This window comes from Nycticebus coucang, chromosome 5, assembly GCF_027406575.1.
Source record: "Nycticebus coucang isolate mNycCou1 chromosome 5, mNycCou1.pri, whole genome shotgun sequence".
NCBI classification, from domain to species: Eukaryota; Metazoa; Chordata; class Mammalia; order Primates; family Lorisidae; genus Nycticebus; species Nycticebus coucang.
Window position 1 is genome coordinate 71,688,603 of NC_069784.1, and position 22,463 is coordinate 71,711,065.

General features: G+C 38.8%; 1 protein-coding gene across 1 annotated transcript in view; it reads left to right on the forward strand.

Annotated features, from left to right (window-relative positions):
- Positions 1-15,339: 15,339 nt before the first annotated feature.
- Positions 15,340-22,463, forward strand: part of FUT9 (fucosyltransferase 9) — a 251,541-nt gene continuing 244,417 nt past the window's right edge. The window contains exon 1 of the mRNA XM_053592664.1: positions 15,340-15,676. The gene's annotated coding sequence lies outside the window, so the exon portion shown is untranslated. The remainder of the gene's footprint in view (positions 15,677-22,463) is intronic.

Genomic DNA, 22,463 nt, shown 5'->3' on the forward strand with positions numbered 1-22,463 from the left:
CCATTTGACTTTAGAACTCCTAGGAGTTTTACATGGACTGTAGCAAGGTATTAATAATTTCTATTGCTTTAGATTTTATATTATGGGTATTAGCCCATTTTTAGTTTTTGTTCTTAAAGGATATTGTTTTTGATTGGGATAGATGGTGGGATTTTTTAAAATTTAATTTGGACTAGTTGAGCATATCTTGCTCTTCCCACCTATCCCTTGGTAACCTATACTTCTAGGTTAATTTCTGTCTCTAACAATGGAAGGCATAGTATAGGCTCTTGTCCCATATTCATATAAATGGTTGTTCCCACTTAGTTAGCATGTTCCTACCCCAAAATGGGATAAGACTTTCAGGCATGATTAGGAATGTGTGAGAGAACAACCAGCCACCCTAATTGCAGCTTAAAGGTTGAGAAAAGACTTTGGCAACTGGCATCTAGACACCACCCCTCCACACACACCGTACAGTTATACATTTGGAGGATAGAAGACCAGGGTTACAGAGGAGTACAGAAAAGGTCGTTCTAGTGTCGAGAAGAAATTTTGTCTTTTGTCTCTCCACTATGAAGCAGATCAGGGCTCTTGAGGGATGATGACAAAGCTGGAGCCATGAGCAACTGCCCCAGGCACCCTCAGTCCAGTCTGGGGTCTGATGGAGTCACTGTCCCAGGAGATCTTCACCTCTGGCAACGGGCTGTCCTCCAATGGTCATTTTTGTTTTCTGGGCAGGGGCCCTGTGGTTTGCCTGACAGACAGTGCTGTCCGGGGCAATTTCTCTTGAAGTGGCCAGTCTGACCACATTGGAAGCACTTGCCCTAAGCTCCTTTGGCTTCCCTGTGCCCCTGAATTATGCTTATTTGTCAGAGTGCCATTACTAGGCTGTCATTGTTTTTATATCCCTTCTTTCTTTTTTTTCTCCTCTTCCTTCTAATTTCAATTATAAAAGACTGCTGTGGCCATTTTAAAAAGATTCTCTAGGTTACGATCTGAGCCTAGAGCCATTTTCTGGAGTTTTCTTTGAATGTCTGGTGCCACCTGAATGATAAATTTATCTTTTAAAATAATTTGGCCCAGGTGGTGCCTGTGGCTCAGTGAGTAGGGCTCTGGCCCCATATACCGAGGGTGGTGGGTTCGAACCCGGCCCCAGCCAATCTGCAACAAAAAAAAATAGCCAGGCATTATGGTGGGTGCCTGTAGTCCCAGCTACTCAGGAGGCTGAAGTAAGAGAATCACCTAAGCCCAAAAGCTGGAGGTTGCTGTGAGCTGTGATGTCGCAGCTCTCTACTGAGGGTGTCAAAGTGAAACTCTGTCTCATAAAATAAAATAATTTGGCCCTCTAAAGAGTTGGTGTCAACTGAGTGTGTTTTCTCATTGTCTCCCTAAACCACTCAAAAAAGGCTGAGGGATTTTCACTTTGCTCCTGGTAAATGGTAGACTACTTAGAATAATTCACAGACTTTTTCTTGGATGGATGTAAACCTTCTAGGATACATGTTAGAAAATGTTTATGCCAATAGTCACCTTGTTTCTCAGGGTCCCATTCAGGATTTTCGGAGGGAACTGCCTGTCTTCCCAGGGGATATCTGTCCTTTTCTACAGGAGACATACTGCTTCTCAGTATTGGACATGAACCTCAAATCACCCTACTTTTAGCTTCTTCTAAGACTTCTTTTTTCTCATTTAAAATTAAAGTTTGATCTAGTAGTAGCATTACATCTCTCCAAGAGAGGTCAAAGCTCTCTTGTTTGGAATGTTATGTTTTCCAACTGACATTTGGGGAACAACTGTATACCTATTTGGGTCATCAAAAATTTTTCTTAAATCAACCTCAATTTGTTTTAAATGTGCCAGAGAAAATGGAGTGAATACTCGTGCCTTTCCCCTCTCACCACCCACAGTCTCTACTAAGGGACACAAAAAGAATACAATTGTTTTCTGGGGGGTCTCAGAAGAAACTCTTGAAACAGATTTTTTCTTGGGGTTTTCTGAAGACACAGAGGAAAGTGCAGGAGAAGTAGATGGTGCATTAAACTAGGTGGTGACAATATCTCTCTCAGGAATCCTTGGCCACCTAGTTATTAGAGCTAGCAGAGTTGGATCTGTGTGACAGGTTTTACACAGTTGGGGTTTGTGTTTGAGAAAAAAGGAAGTTTGCACATAGACCAGTTTCTCTCTTATTTACCACAATTTTAGAGTACATTCTGGTGGTTATTGCTCACCATTACAGAGTTGATACTAAGGCCAGGCCTGGGTGCAGAAGAAAACCAACATTTTTTCTTTTTCACTGTCCAGTGATCAAAAATGTCCTAACATAACCCAGTGGGGTGTTCTGGCAGCACAGGCTGAAAAATCATGTACCCGAGAACAATAGTGGTCCCACCTGATGAAATTTCTCTTGTTGAGAGAACATGTTACCGGATGTTCTCTTAGAGAGAGAATGTTAACCATCTGTGGGAAAGAACAAACATCCAGTGTCTTAATCTCACCTTGTGTTCCTGGGTTACCAAGTTGTCTTCTGACTGACCCAGGAAGTCTTCCAGCCAAAGAAAAGGAAAAGTCCTTTCAATGCTTGAAGAAGAATAACTGAGGAGAGTGGCCTCCGCCCATTTGCTTGTCTGGATTTAGCCACAATTATCAGTGAGGTGCTTTGTACCCACTGGCTCTCCTGTTCTTATTACTTGCTTGCAGTGCAGGCCAAAAAATCAGGCATCTGGGAGCCTGGTCCCACCTGATGCAAATTCTGCCCCTTTCTGCACCCACTATTGAGTATACATTTGTCAATCACAGTGGGGATGAGCCCCGCCCTGGAGAAAATGGCTGCATGGTGCTCGCAGGTGTAATCTTTTATAATTTTTACAAGCCTTTTCTAAACTCACAGTAAAAAAACATTTCTATCACAAGCAGGTCTTAAATGTTATGTTTTCCAACTTCCTTTCTTCTCCAAACGTTAGCTTTAGCAAGGTAACAATAATTCAATTCAGGGTTAAGAGACACTTAAACATTTTTTTTCATTAGAACCAGCTACAACTAGGGGAAGTCTTAGAGAAACCTAGAATATTTTTGAACCCTTCCATTTATGACAACAGACCAGAAAAATGTAAATACCCAGGGTCATTTTCCTTGCCTTTCTTCATTTTTAAAAGACAAAACTGCAGCCTACTTTTAGCTTCATCTAAGACTTCTTTTTTCTCATTTAAAATTAAAGTTTGATCTAGTAGTAGCATTATATCTCTCCAAGAGAGGTCAAAGCTCTCTTGGAGAGATGGTTTAGGGCCATTCTTACCTTGTGGGGTTGCCCTGAGCTTCCCCTCACAGGCTCCTGGTGTCCCAGAGAAGCCATGTAGGGTAGTCATTTTGCCCTCTGTTTGGAGCAAAAGGAGTAGATATAGAACAGGTTCAAATGCCTAGGTCTCTATTAACATGTTCAGCTTTTTTTCCTCAAACATGCAAAAAGCCAATTTAATTTAATTTTGCAATGAAAAGGACCTTTTTGCAACATGGTTCTCTGAAAAATACTGGAAAGAGCTAGTACAAACTTAACTAAATATATAAAGCAAACCTTTACCACCACTCAAACAAAGCATGCGAACCACAAGGAGAGAGGGAGAAAGCAGCAGGGGTTTATAGAGATAAATAGAAAAAGTTTAGGACCATGGAAGAGAAGAGAAGATAGTAAAAGGGCTGGGAGAGCACATTTTTCAGAAGGCCCTCCAGTGACCTGGGGTCAGAACCATAGCTGGGGACCCCAGGACCTCTGGGCACTACTTCTGTTTTGTTCAGCTCTCAACCAGAGAAAATGAGTAGATATAGAACAGGTTCAAAAGCCTTCTAACATTCCCTTTGGCTCCTTTCTTTTGGAGCCAAGGTGAACTAGAAAGTTCATTCCCCAACAGTCTCTGGCCTGTGACCAGCAGGTCAGCAGCTGTGCTCTGTAATTTCAGGGGCTGACCGGCATTTGAATCATCAGTCTCCATTATTATGATTGTAGAAAAAAACAGGATATAGTTAAATGGTCCCATTGCTTTCCACAGATTTTCAATCTTGCTTACCACAGATTTTCAAACCCAGAAAAGCCCCCAAAATATGTTCCCAGAATTTCTTCCTCAGTAGTTACTTGGTCTCAGGTATTTGAAGAATCAACTCACATACCACAGCACAGATCAGTGCTAAGATAGGATTTTCTTAGAAAGGAATGCAGAAGGAGTAAAAAAGCATCCGAGCTTCTGGTGAAGGGGAAGACCTAAGTTGGAAGTATCTCACATGGGTCCTTTGTGTAGGGGTATATATCACACTTTAGCCAGAACCTGGAAGGTGGAAAAACACAATTTGAAAGTTAATGAGTGTATTTACAAATGAATGAATGCATTTCTTCCAGCCCAGGGCAAAAGGTTAGGGCATTTCCTTCAAGGCATTGCCCAGGCCTAGGAAAACTAGGGTCCCCTGTCCAGCCTTGAATGGGGGAACCCTGTATCAGTACCATCTTACTGACCTTATCCAAACCTATTTATCTTCCAAGAACTCCCTCTCCAAGTAGAATCACATATGAATTTGGGGATAACACAATTTAGTCCTTAGTATTCTCTCATTAGCGCCCTTCTCACATACAAAATATAATTATTCAATCCCCAAGGCCCCAGAAGTCTTAACTGATTTCAGTATCAAGTGTAAAATCTAAAGTCTCATCTACATATCATTTAACTCAAATATGCGTGAGACTTAAGGTACAATTCAGACTGAGACAAAAATCCCTCTCCAGATATGAATCTGGGAATCTAGACAAGTTATGTACTTCCAAGAGGCAATGGTGGGATGCATAAGATATACACTTCTATTCCAAAAGGGATAAATAGGAATGAAGATAAGTGTAATGAGCTCTAAGCACTCCAAATTTTAGTAAGGCAAATTCCATCAGAACTTAAGGTTTTAGAATAAATTTTCTTTGACTTGATGCTGTATCTGCCAGATTTACTGAGATGGTCTTGTTTTGAGGACCTCCTGAGGCTGTGGTCCCACCTCTATGCCTCTTCCATGAAAGGGTCATGTTGTCAAGGCTCTGGGAAGCCTTGGCTCCACAGCTCCACAGGGAAGTCCCACTTCCATAGTTCTGCAAGATGTCTTGCCCTTATGGCTTTGATCAGAGGCTGTCTGGCTTGTTGAGAATGAGATGTTGGCTGTTATGATCTCTCAATTGGCTTAAGAATCCTTTCCTGTTCTTGAGTGACAGTTTGCGTTCACAGGGGAGTGGCTGCAGGGTCCCATCATGTTCGATATAAGACCTCTGACAGCTTTTCTTCATTTTATCCCATCTTTCTTGCTGTGGTTCAAGCTACCACTGGTTCAGCTCATATAATTCTATGAGTTATTTATCAAGTGAGAGTACAGCCACACCCTTGGTTTTCTCTTCTCAACATTCCTTATCACTTTTTTTGCAATATGGGCAGGCTGAGAAATTTTTCAATTTTTATGCTCTGGTTCCTTTTTGCCCAACAATTTCTCCTTGAATCATTTTTTTCGCTTTACTATAAGCAGTCAGGAGGAACCAAGCTGCTCCATCAATACTTTTCTTAGACATTTCTTTGGCTGAATATCTAAATTTACTGCCACTGCTTGTTCTACTGCCACAAAACAGTAGAACACAGGTCAGCTGTGTTTCTTGACATAATATAGCAAGGATCATCTTTTCCTCCAGTTTCCAATAATATAGTCCACATTTCCCTCTGAAACCTCACCAGAATCACCCTTAATGTCCACACATGATATTTCTAACATGCACCTTAAACTCTTCAAATAACTAACCATTATGTGTTGCAAAGCTACTTTCACATTTTTTAATACTTGTTATAGCAGCCCCCTACTTCTAGTATCAAAATCTGCATTGGTTTGGGTTCTCCAGATAAAACTTAGTAGGAGGTCTTAGTAGCAACTGTTTTAAGTGCACACACGCATACACACATACCTATATGCATATATAAAGAGATTAACTATAAGAAATTGGTTTATGAATTTATGAAGGTTGAGAAGTCCCAAGCTCTTCATTTGGCAAACTGGAGATCAAGGAGAGTTGATGCTGTAGTCTAAGTCTATGTCCTGAGAATGAGGACAGCAAAATAAATTTCAGTCAAAGTGCAGAAAAGTGATTGTCCAGATCAAGCAGCCAGGGAGAAGAAGTCTTTCTTTATTCCCAGGAAGGCATTTTGCTCTCCTCAGGTCTTCAAATGATTGGTTGCACCCTGCCTACACGAGGGGAAGCTATTTTGCTTTATTCAGTCTTTGAATTCAAATGTTAAACTCATCTAGAAATGCTATCATAGACATGTCCAAAATAATGTTTGACGGAATGTCGAGGCATCCTGTGGTCAAACTGATGCATGAAGCTAACCATCAGCAGTGGTGAGCAAATTTCTTTTCACAGACTGTGACCTTTTGTAAGTTTTCACTCAAAACTTCCCTTCACATTCCATGAGCCAGAATGTAGTATATAGCTCAATCTAATCTGAGGGAGGTTGGGAAATTGAGTTAATAGTTGGGTGGACATAAATTGAACTTGAACTTGGAAGTTTCTATTACTTCAAGGAAAAAGAGAAGAACTTATATGAGAATAAATAATCTCTCTATGTGTGCTTGTACATACATGTGTGTTATAGATTTTTATCCTACTTTTTGTACCCAGAGTACTGTTTAAAAGGTCCTTCATAAAAATGTATTCTGAATATTTCATTTTTAAGAGGCCACTGACAAACTTAACCAGATAGAAAGATATTAAATGCTTCATCATGTTCTCCTTGTCTAAATGCAATAGTCTTATTTGAAGCACCTTTCCTTATTTCAGCATTCTTTACCTGGTCCATGCCCTCCTTAGCACAAAGAGAAAAGATCTACTGTTCATCTCAAATTAATCTCAAATAAATGAAAACCACAAATGTTTGGACATCTCCTAGTGCAAACATCCAACCCCCCCTGCCCTCCCCCACACACACACTCAGAACTCTTGCTAAGAACAGTAAGACACTCTGACCAAATTGCACTAAAGTTGCATTCATTTAGCCCAATCCAAGCGGGTTGTTGGAGATCAAATTTACAGATGTTTCAACATTTCTTCTTTGTAGAGAACTGTTTCAGAACTGTTTCTCCAACCCTCACAAACATTTCTCCTCCCCCTTTGTTTTAAGCAAATATAGTAAAAATTCTCAAAAATATCTTTTAACGAACTCCAGCATCTGGTACTTAACATGTTTGTATGCAGACCTTGGAGTGTGGGCTGCATCTAGTGAACCTTGACTTGCTTCTAACAAAAGGAATATAGGAAAAGTACCTGGATGTCTGTTAAGAAGACTCTCTTCCATCTTGCTACCCTGTTTCTTGCTGTCTAATGGATCATTGGTTGTGGAGGAAGTAAGCTGCTGGGTGCTGATGATCTCTCTACCTGCTTCATTTTTTTGAAGAGTTGATGTAATCAAATAAAATTACTTCATCTTTCTACAAATTCACTTCCTACCCTTTCTGTTCCTACCCTTTCTGTTCCACCAACCTGCCACTGCAGTGGAAGAAACCTTTCTGGTCTATCAGAGTCCACATCATCAGTACTTCACTTTGATAATTATCACCCTTGGTTGTCGTATAAATAATTTATTGCTTGCTGTTGTCCCTTTCCTGGTGCTATACAAGAGTGCTTTATTAAGTTGAGCTCTTCTTTAGGAAAACAAGCAAACTAACAAAAACCCTCTGTACCACACCTCCATCCATAATTCTATTTTTAAATTCCCTTTCACATCAAAACTCTTGGAAGGAAGGAAATTATATATACTCGCAGTCTGTAGTTCTTCAACTCTCAGCACTATTTGACACTTTTAGTTATTCTCTCCTTAGAAGACATTGTTTCCTGTGATTCTGAAATGCTACACATTTCTGTTTTTTCACCTAACTCATTAGAGGTTCCCCCCCATCATGCCTGCTAGACTTCTACATGTCAGAGTGCTCTACCACTTCTTGGCTACTTTCTCTCCTAAATGGTTTCATATTTGGTCTTACAGAGTTAGCTACTGAGCCAGGAGATGACATGGAGGAAACATAAATGCATGTGACTAAGCAAAGGAAACAATCTGAAAAGGCAACACAATACATGGTCTAAATATATGACATTCTGGAAAAGGTAAAACCATAGAGATGGTAAAAAGATTAGTGTGGGGTCTTCTCCTTCTGCTAGTTTCTGATGCTTTTCTTTTCTTTCTCCTTTCTTTCCTTCCTTTTCTTTCTTTCCTTCTCTCTCCTTTCCTTCCTTCCTTCCTTCCTTCCTTCCTCCCTCCCTCCCTCCCTCCCTCCCTCCCTTCCTTCCTTCTTTCCTCCCTTCCTTCCTTCCTTCTTTCCTTCCTTCCTTCCTTCCTTCCTTTTCTGTCCTGTCTGTCTTTTTTTTTTTTTTTTGAGACAAGCCTCAAGCTGTCACCCTGGGTAAAGTGCCATGGTGTGACAGTACACAGCAACCTCCAACTCCTGGGCTTAAGCAATTCTCTTGCCTCAGCATAACAAGTAGCTGGGACTACAGGCGTCTGCCACAACACCCATCTATTTTTTGGTTGTAGTTATCATTGCTGTTTGGCAGGCCCAGGCTGGATTCAAACTCGCCAGCTCAGGTATACATGGCTGGCACCTTTAGCCGCTTAAGCTATAGGCTCTGAGCCCTGTATTCCTTTCTATCTAATAAATCCTATCTTATCACTAAAAAAAAAAAAAAAAAAAAAAAAAAGATCAGTGCTTGTCAGGAGTTGTGAGAGTAGGGGGATGAATACGCACGGAGGATTTTAGGCCTGTGAAACTATTCTACATGATACAATAATGGATACATGCCATTGTACATTTGTCAAAACCCACAGAATTTACAACATCAAAAGTCAACCCTAATGTAAACCATAAACACTGGGTGGTAATAAACTATCAATATAGGTTCAACGATTATAAAAAATGTACCACTCTCATAAGACATGGTGATAATGGGGATGGTTGTGCAATGTGTGGGAGTGGGGGGTGTATGGGAACTCTGTACATTTTGCTATAAACATAAAACTCCCCTAAAAAATGAATCTAATTTTAAAAAGGGAAGATGTACTCATACACTACTGTTATAATTTGAAACCATTTTTAATGTGTGGTTGGTCTTAAGCATACTCAGAATTTACAAATTGATTTTAATTCTTAGTGGGGATGTTAATTACAATGCCAAAAGAACAAGAGATTGAAAAAATCTCTTGAGATTTTTTTGGTCTCTGAGAAGAGACCAAAGATGAGAAGACAATGTTATTAAATCAACACAAGGAATTTATGATACAAGAAAATAAGAAGACGTATATTACTGTCACAAGCACAGTCATTTTAAAAATCTTACGAATGCTGATATACCCACGGATAACATTTATGAGAGATTCACTCATGTTAAGGGATTTTTGCTAAAAGTTCTACTATATAAGAACTCTCCGATTATTTTAAAAACAATCCCATAAATTGGGTCTGATGTTTTATTTCCATTTTATAGATGAGAGAAGTGGTAAAGGATGTTAAAAGATTTCTTAAATATAGAAACAGTCTTACCTTCTTGGGAAAAAAAACAGTGGGTGATAAGCATAGTAACGTACTAGTAGGATTCTATTGTTAATATTTGAAGTAGAACTTTGCGTGATGCTCTTAAATGAAATTGGTCTAAAAATGTATATGATATTTAATCTTCAGTATCTTATTTATTTTATGTTAATGTGGACACTTATAAAGTATTGAGAGTCTATTAATGGTGAGCTTCAGGCTTACACTGAATATCTTATAATTTCTAATCTAGAAATATTGGCAATATCATAGATATTCATAATTGCTTTGTTTCTATAGATATCTGTCTATTATTGTTATCATAAAGTATCATTCTTTATCTTATTAACATGTTTCTGGCTTTATGACACTTTTTCTCTGATTAATATTGCAACTTCTGTTTACTTTTCTTTTTTCTTTTTTGTTCCTGGTATACATGTGTCTTTTTATTCTTCAAATGTTCTAGGTTTTACTATTTTAGATATAAAACAGAGAATTATGTTTTGCTTTGTGATCCAATCTAAAAATACTTATATTTTTCATAGGACATGACACAATTGCATTTACATTTTTTGTTATGATGCATATGTTTGCTCTGGGTTCTCCCATGTTGTTTGTAGTCTCTTCTTATTACTTTGTAAAGTTCCTTTACTCTGTGGTCTATTTCTTCTTTTTTTTTTTCTCTCTTTACATATGTATTCTTGATATTTACAGAGGTTTGTATTTTGTTCTTTGTAATGTCTGTAATTATTCTTTCTTAAGTTAATTGCATTTTCCTATTTTTATAGACTGTATCTATTAAAATAATAATAAGAAATTGGTTTCTTATTTCTCTGTGCCTTCTTGCTTTACTACATAATGCTATCATTATTATAATTTATCTTTCTGTTGCTAAATTTTAGACTACTTACTTGTTTTTTTAAGTGACTTTTCTTGAACTCTCCAACATTAGACAATCAATATCTTTATATCCCATCTTCTTTGCCTTTCTCTTCCAAATTTTATTTAAATACGTCATTTTAATATTGTTAGGGTCTATGAGATTTATATTACATTCTATTGCTTTAATTGCCATAGTCTAACATTTTAGGTAACCAGATAATTAGCATGAATAATCACTCCTTGATCCAGCAAATCTCTTTGATTTATCTCTTAGAAAGCCAAATTTCATTCTCAATTTTAGTGATTTCCTAGAGACCCACTAATTGTTTCTTCCTACCCATTATATTGAAGAACTACCTTGCAGAATTTGTTCCACTAATATTGAATGATGTGATTTGACTATTGAATGTTGTAGTGAAAAATTGTGAGGCTGTTCATAATATTTTCCTTTGTAAGTTACTGATTGTTTTGCCTGCAGGCTTGAAAGATTCTTTTTTATATTTAAATTCTAGTTATTATTCTAGGCTACATATTGCTGTTGATGATTCTGGAGCAGTTTTCTCTGGTAATCACTGTTTCCTTTCAAAGTAAAATTTTAAGTCTTCTTTCATGAATTTTTTTCTTTAATAATACATTATATACATATTTTTCTCATGATTTTTGTTGTCTATGTATCTACCAGATTACCTTTGCTTATGTTCTCTATCTTTTATATTCTTTCTAATTCTGTTCACGTCTTTCTTTACTTCCATTTCATTTTTCTAACTTTTCTTGTTTCTGTGCCATCTTTCCCTTTCTGTTTGTATCTCAGTGTTTATTTTACTGTACTTCTTCCATTTTATTCTCAATTTGTGATGGTATTATTTTTTCTTCCACTTCTTTTCTGAGTTTTGCCAGCTATGTCAACCGGCTGCTGTTGTGGCACCATCCCTCCCTGAGCTCTTGCATTTGTGTCCAGCAGTTCTCATGAACAGAAGCAATCCCTTCATTGAGAAGTTAGGAAAATTCACGACATAATGTTAGGACAAATTTTTCAACTTCACTATGGTCATATTGTTATGATGTGTATTATTCAACAACTGATACATTTCCTGCTCCTCCAGCAGTCTTTTCCTATGTTATATTTGTATTGATACTGCGTCCATTCTTTTTTAATTATTTATAAATAACCGAGTTAAGATTATTTTTCATCTGGTTTACTGGAAAGATGAGACATCTGGGATTGGGAATGCTTTCCTCTTTGCTGCTGCTACAGAGAGGCTGCTTTTTTACAAATGCCCCTCCTCTGTCTAATCTTTGCCTCATCTTTGCATATCCCTCCCTTGCTTCCTAGTGCCATAGCCAAATGTTTCATACTGATTGCTGCAAATAAGAAATACAGGTTTCATAAGTCAAAATGAGCAGTTCACCTTTAATTAATCATATTTTTCTTAGATTTTGTGACATTTGGCACAACGGAGTACTCTCAACACTTACCATCTTTCTTTCATTCCTCCTTTTTTGCAGCTATGCTTCAATTCTAGTTACTGAATCTATTGTTGTAACTACAGGAAATAGATTTTTCACTTCCCAGTGAAAATCTCACTTTCAGGTGGTACATTCTCATCCGTGCGTTCTAAAATTAGGTATCACTAGATCCACTCTCTTCCCTTCTTTCTTCTTCTCTTCTGAAACTTCTGATTAGTCTCAGCAGCTATGGCATTGCATATATGTGTTTTAGAAACTACATATTATCCACCCCTTGATTTTGCTAAAAATAGAATTTATGTTTTTGTTTTTTTTTTCTTTTAACTTTCTTTATTGCTTTGGTATATTCTTTGGAAGGAAAAGGGGAAAGCTACTAATTTTTACATCATTTTCATCCTAGATTTCTGCCCATAATTTCAGCAGCGCTAATTACATGTATCGTATAGTACATATATACTTTTCCAGAACTCTCTGTAACCACAAAAACATTCTCTGTTTTTCACTACTAATAAAAGCAGATGCTTAGGTTTTAAAGTTAAGGCTCATCAAAATTTTCTGTAGCTTAAAAAATATTGTTTCCTTTTACTACAACAAATATAACTTTCTTAACTAACTTTTCTTTAGTAGTTCATGTAGAACTGAATACAGCAGAGCCTAATGATCTGTCTTCCTCTCTCTTTCCTTTTTTAATGCCTATTACTTATTAAGTATTTCATATTTGAGCTTGAAATTCATCATCATCATCATCATTATCACTATAACATCTTTTAGTGATAAAGCACTTTTATTGTATCATTGGACTCAAAGCCTTGCAAGGGCTTGGCTAGGAACTTTCTTCCCTGTGGTATCCCTAAGGCCTAACATATTGCCTGACCACAGGGAGTGCTCACTAAATATATGTTCAATAAATACAGCAATGTTATTTCCTTTGCTAACCAATATCCAGCACCTGTGCAGTACCTTTTCAAAGACAAGGCTTTGAGTCTTTCTGATTTCAGAAAATTAGAGTGTGAGAATTTGTTTTCAACTAAGTAATCTGAAAAGATCAATGTTAAAAAAATTAAACTTTCATTTTACCAGTATATTCATTTTTGGCTTCTCATGTTGTAACACACATGCAGCACTAATAGAGCTGTAGAAGGACAAGGGAATATAAAAGGAATAGAATGCCATAATAGAGGTGACATAAAAGTTTTCATCATGTTCAAGAATCTAAACTGAAATCCAAGTCCTTTCCCAGGAGAGTTGAATGTCATTCCATTGCTTACCATTTCTCCTGTTCTTGTCTCTGGTGAGCCAAACACTGGGAGAGGGAAGTGGAAGTAAGGAATCAGAAGCCTGTCTTGCTGTGCTCTAAAAATCATCCCTTTTTTTACTTGGTTTTAAGGCATTTTACTTCGCCTATTTTTCTTTGCCATTTAGAACCATAAAATTAGACTATACAAATATTAATCTTACAGTTTTATAATCAAATATAGGAGGAAAATTTTACAAATTCTTAAAGACAAATTACCTTAGTAAGGGGTGAGGTGTCCTAATGAGGTATGAGAAAAAACTGGAGTTTCAATTCTTTGTAATCACCCCTTCCCAAAGTAGTCACTGGCATTTTTAAAATTTACTGTTCACCTCTGTAATATAGACAATTTTGAGAAGAGTTAGAGAGTTGAATTGTCTCTTTATGGTTTTCTTTAAAAGAATAACAGTTGGTGAATTTGCATTGTGCACTCCTGGACATCTGGAGACAGTATTATTTGGCTTTTAAAGCTGATATGTGTTAAAAGTTTGATGTCTGATGTTACCCTAATGAGGAGGTGCTTCTTTTATTCAGGTCATTAGGTAAATGTGAAATCAAATATTTTCATTAGCAGATATACTTGACAGGAAAAATTCAAACAAGTTGAGAATGCCCAGATCATCAAGTAATACTTTATCATTAACACTTTTTCCCCAAGTGAATGTATATAGGAAAATCTAGAGACTTTTCATTGATAATTAGATGTAGCCAAAGGCATTGAAAATGTTTTCCCACACTGCATTTACAGTCAAGAGAGCACTTACTTTAATATGAGTACATTTGTTATATAAGATATACTTACATAAAATGAAATACCTATTTTATTCTAGGAACTATGATCCTTTAAAAAAATGACTCCACCAATTCAAATATCATTTTTTTAAAGTATCATTTTTGAAATATCATTGTGTTAAAAAAATACAGACAAAACCAAAATCCTTCTCTAGGGGCTATCAGGAAGTATGATCACTTTATGGGTTATGTTATTTAAGGGGAATTACACTAGACTACCCCTCCCAGTCATCTTTTGCACACTGACTAATCTACTTGCTCCCTGACTAGCCCAACTACCACGTGAAGATTATAAAACAAAATCATGGTTCATGTAAATCAGTCAGTACCGTCGCATTTGTTTTTACATTTACTGAACATGTGAATTCACCTCCAGTTCCGTGCGTGTACCTGCGCTAAATATGGTATCTATTTGCATTGGCTTCTTCTCTTCGTAGTTTGAGAATATACAGGATTAATTCACAATCTATTAGAGCAAACAAAAATCCACAGTAAGATAAGCGGCACCAACCCTGGGAGAATGCAGGGGAGACGGAAAAGCTCTGCAATAAAGAGACCTAGAAATATTTGGATTAAACGTGGTGGCTAAGTCGTGCCTTGGGTTTTTAGGATGTTGAGAGAAGGGAGGAAGGGAACCAGGACAGAAGGTAATGGACTGTCACCGTGCCCTTCACTCTCACAACCTTCCTAGATCAATGAGAATGTGGTCCAAAGCAGTCGGGTCAAACGATATTTTTTACCTCGTTAGCTGGTCAGCCCGGGAAGCAAATAAAAACCGCCACCCCTGCCCGGGCAGCAGCTCTAAGGGACAGGCGACAGTCGCCTGCACTGAGCTCCCTGCTGGCGCCTTCTGGCGGGACAGCGGGTGCCAAAGAGCGCCCAGGGAAACAAACAGCAATGGGGGAACTACAAGGGGGACTACGCAGATGTCATGGATGCACATGTAGGGTCGGAATCTGACTAGAAAGGGAAGAAAGGGAAGGCGACAGGCTGCGGATCCGGTCCGGTAGCCACCGCAATGGAGCGGGCGGCGGTGTGGGCGCGCACAGGTGCCTTAGGCCGGTGGCTTGGAGGGGCTGTCGCGGCCGCCTCCCGGACTCCGCACTCTCACCAGCCCTGAAGCCGCGGCTGTTGCGGAGCTTGGGTAACCCCCAGCCTGAACCTGAAAAGGAAGAGCCCAAGGAAAGGGCGCAAAGGGGGAAAAGGGAAGGGGAGGTGGGAGGCGAGGGGGAGACTCCTCGCCTCATCTTGGATATCCCCGCCACGAGCTCATCTAGTGGGAACCTTCGCTGGGCTAGCGCGCGCCTCCTCCCTCCTCCGGACTCGGGGTGATCGTCTGCCCCTCTCCCCTCGCTCCCTCCCCACCCTCCCGGCTCTTCCGTCCCTCCCTGCCGCGTGCCTCGCCCCTCCCCCACGCCTCCGTCTCCTCCAGAGGCGGCAGCAGGAGCCGCTTCGGCAGAGCCGGAGATGGGCAGAGAGCGCGCGCGGCGCGGCAGCAGCTCAAGGTCCACCGCTCTCCGCGGCCGCAGCTCCCCGCGCCCCTGCCTCAGCCTTCGCCGCCTGCGTTTCCCCCGGCTCCAGTCCCGCTCTTAGGACAGCGCCGCCACCGCCGTCGGCCCTGCCTGCCGCCAGCGCCGAGCAGCCCTCGCGCGCGCCCCGTATGGCGCTTTCCCCCCGGGACCGGTGAGTAGCCCGGAGAGCTCAGGGGGTCGGGTGCCAAGGCATGTGGCGGATAGAGCGTCGTTAAATTTGTGAGGCGCCCCAAACCACCTGCTGTGACTCCCCATCCTCCGGGCAGAGGGTCTAGGGAGGGTGCTGCACGGTAGTCCCCAAAGGGATGTTTATTTCAACTCCACCTGCTGGCAGCCTGAACCCCTTTCCTCTCGGGGACGTGTGCCTGCAGCTCCCTTACCTTCCAGCTCCCAGGCTCCTGCACTAGCAGCACAGTGCATGGCCCCGACTCTCCTGTCACTCCAAACAGGGTCATTTCTGCCCTCACTGTCCCCGCGTCACCCCCTGAAGCCAGTGCTCAAAGGCCCCTATCTTGCCACCCTTCACCCCATCGAGCGCTGACAAAGCCTTCTCCACAAAGTCCGCCTTGACCCATCTTCCTTCTTTTCCCAAAACCTGACTTGGGAGCCCCACTGTCCCGTTGTCTTCCTTCTTTGAGTGAACAGTCCTCAGTGAATTCTGACCTCATTCCCTCCACATGATGGTGCCTCTCCAGCTTTTCTGACATTCGCCTCAGGAAAGTGACACAGACACGTTGTGGTTCCGGTTTCTGGACTTAGTGTGTTTCTCAGCTCCTGGGCTGCTGAGGAGTGTGTTGAAGCATGAAAAAGAAAGACAAAAAACCCCAAAGCTATTGTGACTAAACTTTTTTTTTTTGGTTATTGTTGTTGTAAAGTGCAGAACTATTTACACTGCCCAGACGTGTTCTGTATATTTAGAGGTTCTTAGCTGAGTGCAGGGAACGCTCAGCCCTATTTTTACCTGTTCCCCCGAAATTGATCTTAGCTGCGGGTTAAGAACCCAGCACCTGGCTAGGCGGCGAATCTCCTTCAGCAAAAACACTGTGAAAAGCTCTGCAACTCTTGAGGATAAGAAGCTTTTTCTTGAAGGAGATGAGAGTAGTACCAAACTTACTCTTTAAAATCTGCTTTGAAAATGCAATAAGATGCAATAAGCCAAGCGCCTATTCTTCTTTCTGTGTAGTGGCTAAAAGAGGGATATAGAAGGATTACAGAACCTTGTGTTGAGATGCTCAGGCACTATCTGTGTGCTTCAGGAGTTGTGCATAAACACAGTGTTTCTGTAGACGTCCCCCCCCCCCAACCTTTCTTCTGAAACATGTTTACTATTTCAGATGCCTATTTCTAGTTGATTTGAGAGAAAATAGGGAGTTGTGTTCACTGACAGAGTCTGAGCAAGGGAGATGGGGAAATAAGTGAGCACCAGGAGAGATCATTTAAACACTAAAATTTTACCCCCAATTATCCATGTATTGAAATCTTAAAAACAAAACTACCCCAGACAATTTATGATTTAATTTTTAAAAGAAGTGATAAAATGTGTTGACTTTAACTTTATTTTTTTACTTTATAGAACGCTCGGTTATAGGGCTTGTGTTTTAAGCAGTAGATTAATAGTATCCAGAAATAAATGTTAGAAACTTTAAAAGGTGCTCCATTTAAGTAGGTAATGCGTGAATATAAATTTCCTGGTGTCATTATTCCTATAAAAAAATCCAAGGGAATAAGAATTTAATTGTCATTCTTGCTCTTTGCAGTTGGTGTAGAGAGAAGATGTACTCATAAGCTTTCTCACCTTCAAGGACCAAATCTCTGCTTACACAAGAAATGGGAAGGAAAAGTTGATTAATTATGAAGGCAATTTTCTTACTGAGAATTGCCTTAAAATCTCACCTTCTCCAATGTCAAGACATTTTTTGGCCTTGTTTTGTTTTAATTCAAACTGAATCTGAGCTTTTTTCTTTCCTTGTGTAGACAGAAATGCACTGAGCAAGTCACTGGCAAGAAGTGTGGTTAAGTAAATATGGACAGCTGCGTGGAAAGTCAGGCGGGGCTACGCATAACCATTGTAGTGTTGATTTTCTAGATTTGAACATTTTAGTTGTTAAATTCAGTGCTTGGCTGAGAAGAACATTCAGAACTATGTATTTAAACTTGCAAATATTCACATGTGGCCAGGTGGATAGTAAATAAGTCAGAAGCTAACTCAAAAGATGGTTTGATTTTTTTTCCCCCCTAACTGTATTTACCCTTTGGGTAACAGTATGTTCAACAATAATTAATCTGTATTGGAAAAGATACTTCCTAATTGAAAGTAAGGAGCAATGCTGACTTTGATCAGTTATTGTCCATAATTATGTTAATGATAAATTCAAGTTAGCATATTCTAGTATAATTCTAATTAGCATAAAAATAAAATGGTCTCAGAATTATCTCTGAGAATGGGAATAATTAGCCATAAATTATGGCAGGGATTTCTGCTCACATTTCTTGATGAATTGGAACTCCAGATGATCTGCCTGGATTTCATGTCATTGTCGTTATTAAGGAAGGCTATGCAAAACAGTTAAAAATAAGACATCTAGAGGCAAGACACACCAATATTAGAATGGCATATCTTTGAGTACCTTAAAATTATTCAGCTGTACCTTAAAATGCTCATAATTGCACGCTACCTAGAGAATGGGTCTAAATGAAATGTTTACAATGTTAAAGATAAATATAAAATTGGTAAACAGAAGTTAAAATTTATGGAAATGATACAGATTATTACATTAAGTTGCCATTAGTTGAATGTCCCATGTGAAACCTGTGTGAAGAAGAGAGAGAAGGGCTAAGGAAGAGAAAGCAGAAAGAAGGGAGAAAGAGGGAAAGGATTAAAGTCTTTCATTTTAGGCTTAAATTCTTTAATCAAACAAAAGTAACTAATAAGTTCTATTATTTTGGTATTTTGAATAGCAATTATTTTCCAACTTGAATTTTAAGAAATGTCTCCTTGGCACTGCACTCTGGGAAGTGGGAGGACCCTTGAGCTCAGGAGTTTGAGACCAGCTGTTACAAAGCAAGACCCATCTCTACTAAAAATAGAAAATTAGTTAGATGTCCTGGACTGTGCCTGTAGTCCCATCTACTCAGGAGGCTGAGGCAGGAGGATCACTTGAACCAGGAGTTTGAGGTTGCTGTGAGCTATGAGGCCACAGCACTCTGACCTGGGAGACAGAGCTTGGACTCGGAGTTAAAAAAAAAAAAAAAAAAGGCCTCCTTAAATATAGCACAAAAAATATAACTTTTTTCTCAGAAAGTGCTTCATTGGTTTTAGTCTGTAGAATCTAGAGATCACTCACAAAATATTTTATCTAATTGATAAATTGAACTAAATAAAATTCTACACAAATTTGAAAATAAAACCTTGGAAGAAGGGGTGGCGCCTGTGGCTCAGTGAGTAGGGCGCCAGCCCCATATGCTGCCGGGCATTGTGGCAGGTGCCTGTAGTCCCAGCTGCTTGGGAGGCTGAGGCAAGAGAATTGCGTTAGCCCAAGAGTTAGAGGTTGCTACCCGAGGGCGGTACAGTGAGACTCTGTCTCCACAAAAAAAAAAAAAACTTGGAAGAAGCAGAGCACACATACTAACATATACCTAAAATTATAATATTAGATAAAGCCCCCAGAAATTTAGTGTTTTATGAAGCAAGATGATTCTGCCAAGGGATAGCTGTTTGAAATATTTTCATAGCTTAATATATATTTTTCATACATTTTATTTATGTTGCTGGATATATTATTGAATTTATAGGGGTATTAGCATTTATGTTTACAAATTCACAAGAGTCTCTGTATTATGAAATGCAAATTTTATGGATTCAAATAACCCCCAAATTGTACTTGTAAGTATCAAATTATTACATAAATGTGCACAATTTTTCTTTCTATCTTGCATTGTATAAAGGAAAGAGTATTTAGCAAAAAACATTCTTAAAGAGGAAATACGCAATGAAACCTTTCAAAACTAGCATGGTGATTCAACCAAAGTTTTACAATAATACCACCAAAGTGGTGCTCTCATAAATCAGCTGTAATGTACAATTAAAATTCCTAACAGAAAGAAACATTTAAATTCCGTAATTTTGCAATGTGTAAAATACACTTTTATTCATTTTACTGCACATGAAATGCTTGTCATTCTTAACAGAAGGAATCAGAGAATTCAGATTATTTATTAGAAATATAGAGAGAAGTCCAATTCCATTATTTTACTAATGCCTAGCCCAAGGTTCCAAAGTAGTTAATAGAAACAATTAGAATCCAGGTCTTCTGACTCCATGCTGTGTCTTTCTATAAAATAAAAATCATATTTGCACCCTTATTTTATTTTAGGAAGGTAAGAAGGAAGAATCAGTTTTAGTTCAAAAACCTGAAAATGAAAAAAAAAATACAGGGTCTGTCTTTCTTCAGAGATCTTCTCAATGCTTAGATTTGCAACGGCCATAATTGAAGGTAGCCACACTTTTGTTTACTCCCACTCTCAAATGAAAGTTTGGGAAATATTTTAAAAATTCAAGTGTAACTAACTTACCTAAAAAGCTTTTGAAACTTTTTCACATTACTCATTATAAGTTACTCATTCATATGCTGTTAAGTTCCTTTCCTGGTAATGTTATGCCACCAACACTTCCATTTTAATTTTTTAGACAGTTGACTGAAAAATTGTTTCTAAATACCAGATTTGGGTTTCTGTATGCAAGACGGGGAAATGAACTTATGGTTTCTTATAATTTCATCCTTATGCTGATTCAATCTTTACGTCACTGTGTGTATCCTTGTGTTTATTTATTTGTTTTTTAATTTTTGTCTCCATAGACAGAATAGCACAGGTGGTCAGGGGAGATAAATTTGTTACATAAAGTTCCAAGTCTATAGCTGAAAATCCTGATACTTTTAGCTTTCTCTTCACTGATGGCCAGCGAGATCAATGACAGTGAATAACTAAATCAATGGGAAGCCATCATTAGTACTAGGTAAAAAATAAACTTTCAAATGTGTTCTTGGTGATGGTAGCTCATCAATGCCATCTCATCCAGGAAGAATAACTTGGTGGTATATATTAATATATCAGTTACATTATCTAGAACAACACGTGCTATCTAAATGTGTCTGGGTTGATAGAAGGTAAGAGAATCTTTGGTCTTGGACTACTTGGTGGTTGGTTCAAAAGCTGAGGAGGAGTCTCTGCACCCATAGCACAGTGGTTACAGCAACAGCCACATACATTGAGGGTGGCAGGTTCGAACCTGGCCTGGGCCAGCCAAACAATAATGACAACTGGAAGAACAACAACAAAAAAATAATAGCTGGGCATTGTGGTGGGCACCTGTGGTCCCAGCTACTTGGGAGGCTGAGGCAAGAGAATCGCTTGGGCCCAAGAGTCTGAGGTTGCTGTGAGCTGTGATGGCACAGCACTTTACTGATGGCAACATAGTGGAACTCCGTCTTAAAAAAAAAAAAAGCTGAGGAGGAAACCTTGCCTTAGGAATTGGCTTTCTTTCAACTCATTAAGATGCAGATTTGGCTAAAAGGAGGACTAAGGTACCCATGACCTAATTTCTTTGGCACATAACTCCGTCTCCATTTGTTGAGAGCCTACTACAGGCAAGAACGAAAATGATGACAGAACACGAATGAGTATGGTATAGGCTCTGATCTCAAGCAGCTTACAGTTAACTGGGGATACCATTAAGAACAAAAGGAAAGGAATGAGGAGACACCAGCTGCCTTAGCCTGGGACAGCCATCATGCTACCGAACGAAGGTGTCCAGAGAAAAGTCAAACAGACCTCAAATGAGTCAAAATCTGCCTTGTGTAAAATGGATGGAGCTATGCTTAAAACAAAAATGATCTATTTCCTTAAAAAAAAAAGTATGTTTTCATTGTTTCCTAGATTAATTCTGTCTGTGACAAAGATTAGAACTAATTTCACTAGCTGCATGCTGATGAACACAATGGTGGATTTAATCCTTGTAGGTCTTAGGGTAATGTCATAAAGGAAATGTAACTAAAGGTATGCTTTTATTATAGGTTTGAAATGTCAAGTTTGTGTTTTGAGAAGCCTAAATCATCAAAAAGCAGTCATAAGGAAGTGTACAGTGGGAGGGTAGGGCAGGAAGATAGAAGCTATGAGCCATATACATAATATCTATTCCATAATCAAAATTTTACAAGATACTTTAACACTAGAGATTTAAATTTAAAAGGTAATTTGAACTATCTTTAGTGTATCTTACTTATTCTGATAATAAACAATTTATTGAACAGTTGTAACTGAATGATAAAAAAGAAGATGACATATAGTTGGGATGATAAACTATATATTCATGAAGTAATTTGAGAAGGAGCATAAAGCAACATTTTAGTAATAAGTATTACATGTCACTTAAGCTAAAATATTGACTGGACAATTATTTTCATACTTTCGCAAAGTTTATAATATTCTCGTTATTACAAAAACAGTGGTTTAAAATAGTTCGTGAAAGTGTCTATGTTACAGGAATGGCTTGTACCCATGAAGGATCTGGTTCATTTATAATCACTGCTGGTTTATCAAAAGACAAAAGAGGTATTCAGTTTTTTGCATGAAAGAAAAATATAACTCCTAAGTTGCTGGCTTTGTTTTATGAATTATTCACTATTATATGTTTTCACAACATTCTTTGTATAAAGAAAGTAACTGAGTTAGATGAAGTGATGTAATTAGACAGCCTCAGGAAAAAGTGGGGAAACCTTTGACATGAGATGAGCTACAAAACATAGGGCTGTGGGTGAGAATGATGTGTCCCTGCCCTGACCTATACGGGAGATATTTCAATAGCCAGTTCCTGCTGACTTTCAGGTAAATTTAACTCACTAAGTTGAATGTGAATAACTGGTTCTAGTCCTTGTTTTGGA